Below are 8,446 nucleotides of genomic sequence, written 5' to 3'. Positions count from 1 at the left end.
GCAGCACTGTGTTGCGACAGCAGTCCCTTTTATCGATTAGAATGTAATGAATAGGTAAGCATAATAACCGACGAACACACAGACAAAGACCACCAGAGGCAAAAGCATCCTTTATTTCCCACTTCTGTTCAATTTCCAGGAACATTATTTAAGAAGCTAAAACTAACACCAGCCAAATCAAAAACAAAACAAACAAAAAAATTAAATCAGAGAATAACTGAACTGCATTGTCATTATAATGCTTCGTATCGCTCCGTTATTCCATTACCCTTTTCAGTGATGTGTGTATCTCAAGGTTAATCTGCCACTGGTTAAATAAAGAATAAAAGTTACTTAGAAAAAAAAAACAGATTCCAGGACTACAGACGCCCAGGAAGGATTCATATATTTCAGCTCAAACGTGTTTAACAACCTACAAACGTTTTCTCCTGGGTCTATTTAAGATCAAGAGATCAGAATGGCTTGCTTTTCAGTGTCCTGGAAATGCTGGGCAACCTTGATTTACAGTTCAAACATGGTTCAGTAAAAGACACTAAAATAAAATAAAAATCGTCATTGCAGCCGAATAGCACATTTAAAAAGGTCAAGAAACTATAAGGTTTTACATAAATTGCAATAATTCCATGTTCCTCTTTAAATTGTAAAGAAGTGAAAAATCATTGATTTCTGAACATTGTGTGATTTTCCTGTGTTTAATGTAGGCTTTTCGAACTAATGCTTAACAAAGCCCCAACTTGTGAACCAGCAACTCTGCACGTACACACTTTACACCCACGCTGTTTTAACAAGACGAGGTGAACTAGTATAACCTTGAGTCCCGTCTTTGTTTGTCACAAGGTGCTATCGCTTCAAAAGCTTGTCTGGATAAACCACACTTGTAGCCTTGTACTTCTACTTATAAAGCTGTGTTTGATCATACGTGAAAACCACAAGATTCTGCTTAACTGACACAATGTAATCCTAGAACTAGGAAGGATAATCGGCTTTGCCACTGGTAAGAATAACTGGGTTACAACTCTTTTGGGTTGGAACCCCACGTCCTGTGGGACGTAACCTTCGCAGTATATCAGTGTCTGTAAGTATTGTTTCGGGGCTCAAAAACCACAGGTCGAGACCTGTAAATTTACCTGTAGCTCTGTTGTGCAGAAACACCATCTCTGTTGGCACGCCAGCTCAGAAAACTACATCAACACCAGCTCAAGATTCCATCTGCTGAGACCTGTCATCTTGCTTACAGTATTGTTTCGCTTTGTTCCTGAATACATCCTCTTTTGATTGAATTTACCTGAAGAAGACTGACTTATTATTTTTAAGAAGAAAACAAAACTTACTTAAGTCAAGTGTATTAATAAAGGAGCTCACTGAAACAATTGTCTACTGCACTTAAGTTATGGATAATAAGGGCTTTTTTAAATTACGTTGTCTCAGCTTAGCGGCGAACCCCGTTCAGCAACGGAACACGATCCTAAAGGTCCTGACCTCGATCCCTTAGTGATGTAAAGATGTAAAAGTCGCTCAAGTTCCTGCAGTACATGTCACTGGATGAGTCAAGAACCTGCTGTGCAATTTTATTTAATGTCTGGCAAATGTGCTCTAACAACATACTTTAGAAGAACTGATTGATACAGCGTAGTATTCCATTGTGATTCACTTTATTCATTTTGGGATTGCTCAAATACTCCTGTGCAATCACGGCAAACAGAATATGGTTGAGTTTCACAGATCTAGTTGAACCCTGTGTTACAATTCACCCTTTACCTTTCTTGTCTCCATTTCACTGGAAGGAATGAATTAGCAAGGCAATTGGATATTTAGCTTGTGTGGGGAGAAACGCAAAATAGAGCCAAGAGGAGGAAATCAATGCAGTCAGGATTTGCAAACGGTTATAGTGCTTTCACTCCTTTACTCTGCTAATTGCGACTTGTCAGAGCTGCGGGTAATGACAGCAGAATTATTAAGATTCTTTTTGAGTTTTTTTTTTAATCTAACCTTTCTATGCATTAAAAACGTCAGCACTTGACAGTGCATTGATCAGTTTCAAATTCAAACTAGGAGCTGTGTGCAACCCAGGACAAGGTGTTTGGAAGACAAGCTGGGTCGATAAGCAGCGTGAATCCAGTAACTATGTAAGCATGTACCATACGTGTGTCCAGTTCCATGCTCGGATCCCAAGAGAACAAACAACAAGCCACCAACAGCTGTGTGGAGTTTCATCTACACTCGCAGCTGGGTCCCAGTCACTGTGGAATCCAATACACCAGGTAATATAAGCTCAAAATGATGCGAACAGACAGCCTAAAAACCTTAAACCTATATAGTGAATATATATAAATAATTTTGTTACCTACAATCACTTTTTATTTTCTTGAACATCATGGCTTTATGCTTGGTGTTTATTGCGTATTTTTATTTATTTTTTGCTCATTCTTTGCCATCAGTCGATGTGCCGTATGAAAATGAAGATATCAGCATTACTTTAAAACCTAGTAACTAATGTTTTACAAACCCTAGCACAGCATTGCATCTGCATTCTAATGGTGGATACACATAAGCATATCAGCTGACAGCTTATTAACATGGAACTGAAATTTAATAAACGAGCCAGATTAATTTCCCATTCTGATTTTTTGGCATACAGCATAAAGCTCCACTCCCTTGGGAAATCTTTTGGAAGGGTAAGAAAATATTATTGTGAGAGGAAACTAGAAAGAGGGAGAGAGCTGGGGAGGGAGAAACAGAGAGAGAGAGAGAGAGAGAGAGAGAGAGAGAGAGAGAGAGAGAGAGAGAGAAGCGGTGGGGAGGATGGAGAGAGGTAGAAAAGGTGGATGGAGAGAGGAGGAGAAGAGGAAGAGCAAGTGTGAGGACAAAAAAGGGGGAAAAAAATCATGCATGGTGTTCTGTGGAGTGGTTGCACCTCTAAGTTCTGTTTCCTTTTGGGATACATTAGTGTATGGTCAACTCCCAGTTATCCCCTCAAATCAGGGTTCCGTTGCTTAAAAAAAAACAGATCTGAATTATATCTTGGTCCTAGCCACCCTGGATAATTCATTGCTACTGCTGCACAGCACAGTCTCCTGCAGGTAACTGAGGAGATAAAAAGGTCCTGGGATCATACCACACAGACAGGCTTGTGAAAGGGACTGGTGAATGCAGAAGACACCTGACACAGGTGCTCTGAGAAGCAGCTGTTAGATTAATAAAATGACAGTCTGCCCTCATCGCGTGTGTGTCCCCACCGCTCTCTAGTCTCTGACAGGATGGTTTTCTCCAAAGGACATTGTGAAAGGCTATTTAATTCACGCCTTGTCAGAGAGGCTCATAATTACTAAGCTCCATTGCTGGCAGTCACTCTCTCTCCTGTGCTTCATATCTAACCCTGTCCACACTGCCTAAGTGGTTATGGTTTGAAGTAGAAAAATAAGGAGACACAATCTCCATCTGTTCTTGGGTTTCTGTTTGAATCCCTGTTTGTGTTTGGAGGTCACATGACCACTCCCCAAACAAAGGGGGAATGTTTGATATCACATATTTCTGGTAAATATCTGTAAGTTAGTCAATGTTCTTGTTGTTTCTTGTCATTAGAGAGCATTGCTGAAGGATTAAAAGAAGATTATGGCTGGATGGCATGTTTTATTTTAGCTTTCTTTGAATGTTTGTTCTGTGATATTTTTGGTTTTCAAACACATTGTTTTTTATTTATTTTTGTTAATAAATAAAAATATACAATTTTATTTGTATGCATCCATATATATACATACATATATTTCTTAGTTATTTTATTTTTTAACATGTACAGTATTCTTTTTTTTTTTTTTTTTTACTTTTGACCTGCCAAAATGGGTCATGTGATGCATTGGCAGGGATATAAGCAGGCAGATCCACAGTCTGCAGTCAGTTGTGACCTAACTGTGGCAGCGAGTAGAGCTCTGTAGAAGAGTCTGTGCTGGACATGCTTGTGAATGCAATTGAATGGTTCTTTGTTGGAACTGCAAATAGCATGGTGATTTCCCAGTCAGAAAAGTTTGCATTTGCGAAAGGTCTTCTTTGCAATAAAAACAACGTTTCATATAGAAAGTTATATTTCATTACAGCAGCTTGAGTCTGCAGCATGCATGGAAAATAACAATGCAGAGGGTGTCTGTCTTTTGTTAGCACCAGCTGTTGTATAAAATGCAGACCGTTGTAAACTAAGACATTTTGGGAAAGCGTGTGCGCTGAAGACTGTTTAAGAAAATCTACCCGAACTTCAGTTCAGTGCTGAATCCATGCAACAGAGCTGCCCATCTCTCTGCCTCTCCCACTCACCCCTCCCAGGCTCTAGATAACCCAGAGCACCTCAGACTCATTTCATGTTCAGTTAATTCATTTTTTCTTTCCTTGTTAATTGTCTTATCTGTAAGCTGAATAGAGATTAAGCTTCTAAGCAATTCCCGCATTTAGCTAACATATTCCTGTTGTGGAGCAATTAAAATGAGCAGTTAAAATGTAAAAGAAGATGATATTGACGGCACAACTGAACAGAGATTTAAAATGTGTGCGTATGTTCTAACCGAACTTTCATTCGGTGTGCATCGTGCAAACATGGTCATGCTGCCTCCTGTATGTGACAGGGTGACCTCTACTGAAAAACACATATTTCCATATCAAATTGGGAGCTGTTTCATATAATTCAAGTAAATAAACATTATGAATTTCATTCATTATGAATATCTTCACGCTTGATGTCTGCTCTTTTGCAGAGTGATTACCTTGCATCTGGGATAATTGGCAGGTGAGAATGTACAGACTTCACCTAATATTGTTCAAGCTCCCAGTACTAATAATGAGTGCAGACTTATATATCATTTGCATGATATCTGCCAAACTGACTCGCAGCTGAACAATTGACTTATTCTTTTTTGTCAATGTTAAACATGTGGCGAGCTGCCATTCAGATGAGAAAAGGACCTGCGGTTTTTCAGAAGACAAACAGGATGCTTCTCGTTCAATGTACATACACTCACTCCCTTTACAGTATACCATGCGATTCCCTGCCCATTTCATTGACCCGAGTTATACTCCCTGCTGTAGCTGCCATAGGAGGATGCCGCATAAAAACCCAACTCAAACCGAAGTGGCAGTACCACATTCTGACACAAGATGGCGCTAACCAGCTGGCTATCAGTTCAGTTTTATCTAGACAACACCAAGGTGCCCCTTCAACTCAATAGCATGAATACGGGTGTCTTTAAGGTGCAGAAAGTATTAAGCAATTGGAATATAAAGCCTATATATTACTTATTGAGACGGCCATTATTTATCTGGTGGGAGTTCTATAAACGTTAACACTGATGTCTAGTTACAAACATGTTTTCTGTTTTTTTTTTTTGTTTTTTTTTTTAAATCTACTACAGCACTCCATGAATGCTATTATGTAGTTTAATATGTTATCCATTGTTTTTAATGAGGAGGATGTTTTCTTATAGTAAAATGTGCTAGGGTGTATTGTGGAGGAATGCTGTTAATGATCAGAGTTTTCTGTCTCGTACAAGTTATCTATAAAAGCATACTCCAGTCTTTTGGATGTAAAAGTATTGCCTAAGTTCCACAACGCCAGTACACAGGTACAGAATTGTTCTACATTTAAATGAGCGCCAACTAAGATATTAAAATATTCACACCTTCCTAAAGCAAGTAATACACTGTAATAAACACATGTTGAATACATGCATAGGGAAGTTGTACCTTTCCCATGTATAAAGAGTATTTTTTTTTTTTAAGTTTGTAAAGAAGCAAAGCTCCTTATTCTGGAAGCTTCTGGTTTGCTGTTGTTAAACAGAAGCTTCCAGAATATTCCTGCTGCTAGTAATTAGAGAAGCAGCTGTATCCGCTGGCTGGCTTTCCAGAACTCTGGTGGTGATAGCAGGTTAATTTTTTCGTTCTGGGATCCCGGCGTCTCTTGCCCTGGCGACGACAGTTCAGACCGGTTTCCTGAGGCGCGGGCCTCCCTCCTCTTAGTACAAATAGCATTGTCCACAGCTGGCATGTTTATGGAATGCAAAGGATGTCCCGAGACCCTCCTGAGGAAACAGACGGAAATTCTAGAACGCTCTTAAAGAACACCGTGCACCCTCGTTTTGTTTTCTTTTTCTTTTTTTTTTATAAAACACAAATCTGGCAGATGACGGCCTATCCCGTGTTCCATTTGTTGAGGTAATGTGCGCACATGTTTCTTTTCAGATAACAGAAGTTCAGTTGCTATTGCTTTCTGTGTGAGTTATCACTGGACAATTATTAATGAGCTGTGCTGAACTGGACTCCATACCACTCTGGATTCTTATCTTGCCAGAGTTCATTGCAACAGACAGTGCCATGTTTGGAAACGCACCACTGTATAGATTAGGGTCTGCTGATCCCTACTAGTGAAAAAAGGTATTAACACATACACTTTATAAACTACTTGTTCCAAAGGATCAGCTTATAATACATATTATTATTATTATTATTATTATTATTATTATTATTATTATTATTATTACTGCTGTACCTCTGACTTTCACTCTGTGCAGCCAAATCAGTGCTGCACAAAAGGACCTCAACAAGGTTAATAATCAAAACGGCCCACTTGTGCTCCCGAGTGGTGCATCCGGTACAGGCACTCCACCAGAGTGCAGGATGCATGCTATAGCTTGACGATCGTCGGTTCGAATCCAAGCTATGCCACAGGACTTCCCAGGGGGCGGCCCGGGCAGAGTCGGGGTTAGGTCAGTTGGGGAGGCCTTGGCTCACCGCATACCAGCGACCCCTGTGGCTGGCCAGGCACCTGCAGGGCGGCCTGTATGCAATTCAGAAGCGCATGGTCCTTCGAAGCTGTAAGTTCTGAATATGGCTGCATGGCGGGTTTGCAGAGTGGAAAAAAGCTGACGGCACTCGTTTCGGAGGACTTGAGTGCTCGTCTCCATCTCTCCCGAGTTTTGGGGTTGCAGTGGTGAGCCAGGTTGAATAATAATTGGACATTCCAAAATTGGGAGAAAAATCTGAAAATTAATACAAATATTATTTTTTTTTAAAAAGGTCCCCTTAAGGGAGCAGGGCTCCCCAATTTGCCTGAAATAATTAGTACCTCCAAAAGAATTTACATTTTTACACTTCACTCTTTACAATTAGTTTCGTTTAGGAAATTTTAACCAAATAAACACATAATAGACCTATTGTGTGCTGTGGGAATCTGATTTTTGAACATTGAGTTCTCCCAGGAGAGCCTGGACTGAACCAGCGGAAGGTGAAGTGTTTGGATCAGCCCTCCTGTTATTGTGTGTGAACCTGGGGAAACTTTCCTGGCCAGCCCTTTCCAGGGGTCTTTCCCAACTCATAATCTTCCAGGGATTTGCACATTGCAATTACTGGACCAGCCACATATATTAGGAGAGGGCTTTCTCATCAACACTGTTAGCCAACTTAAGGCACTTCTGCAATGCAGTGTAGGCTTTTAACTGGTCATGCTGATTCAAGAGCTGGTACCAGAGTATACCATGGGAATAGCATAGCAAGAGTTGTAAAGTGAAGAACGTTGCATAATGCTGGTTTGAGTGTCTTGCACTGTAACATTAAGAGGGTGCCCCCCTGCTCTCTAGGAACCTCTATCTTTTAAAGGTGACCATTGGAGTGTGGCCATTAGGAACTGGGTCCTCAACAGATGCCAGGCTCAAATGATTATCAATCTGATATGGATTTGAACCAGTGATCTACAAACATGATGTGAAATGCTTCATGCTTCGACTGACCTGTAGTCATTTCCATATGGTTTGAGGGGCTGGGAGAACTGCTCCCTGTTACTGCAGACGAAGCCTAATGGGATGGAAAAGATGTGTTCAATTATGTGTCAAGCAAGCTGTGAGTGGCACAGATTGCTTCTCAGTTGCCTCTGAGTGGTTTTAACAGCTATACTGCACTAGAGAAACAGGGGCTGTGACATTTTGTCTGGAGCTTAATGGCTTTGAATTGCGAAATGGGCCATAGTTATGGACATGCAGGTCAAGAGGTCATTAGGCAAAAAGGTTTTGCTGCCAATTTTGCAGTGACCAGCCAATCAGGGTCCAGAGAGACACAGATGTGACAGTTAACGAGGCATTTTAATTCTTATGATTAACATGTATGATATTCAAGCAGCTCACAGCTTGCTATTTATTAGTAGAATTGCAGCCATGTGGATAATGAGCTTATTCCAAATGATGTGGAATATCTAGCATGACTTTCAAGCTATATTTTTCTGCAGTTTTAAAGATACCGTACATTTCTAGTCACACTTTATCTTAAGGAGAATTGTATTTTTAAAATGTTAACTGTTAATAACTATCTTACTAACATGTTAATAAATGTTAATGTTGTGTTATTAATCACCCTATTTATAAACTAATAAAAAAAAGCTCCTTTGGCTTTTGCACATCACAGCACAGGGCGTGTGGCA

The sequence above is a fragment of the Acipenser ruthenus genome, chromosome 25 (genome assembly GCF_902713425.1).
Source record: "Acipenser ruthenus chromosome 25, fAciRut3.2 maternal haplotype, whole genome shotgun sequence".
Taxonomy (NCBI): domain Eukaryota; kingdom Metazoa; phylum Chordata; class Actinopteri; order Acipenseriformes; family Acipenseridae; genus Acipenser; species Acipenser ruthenus.
Note: the sequence above shows the minus strand (reverse complement) of the source record.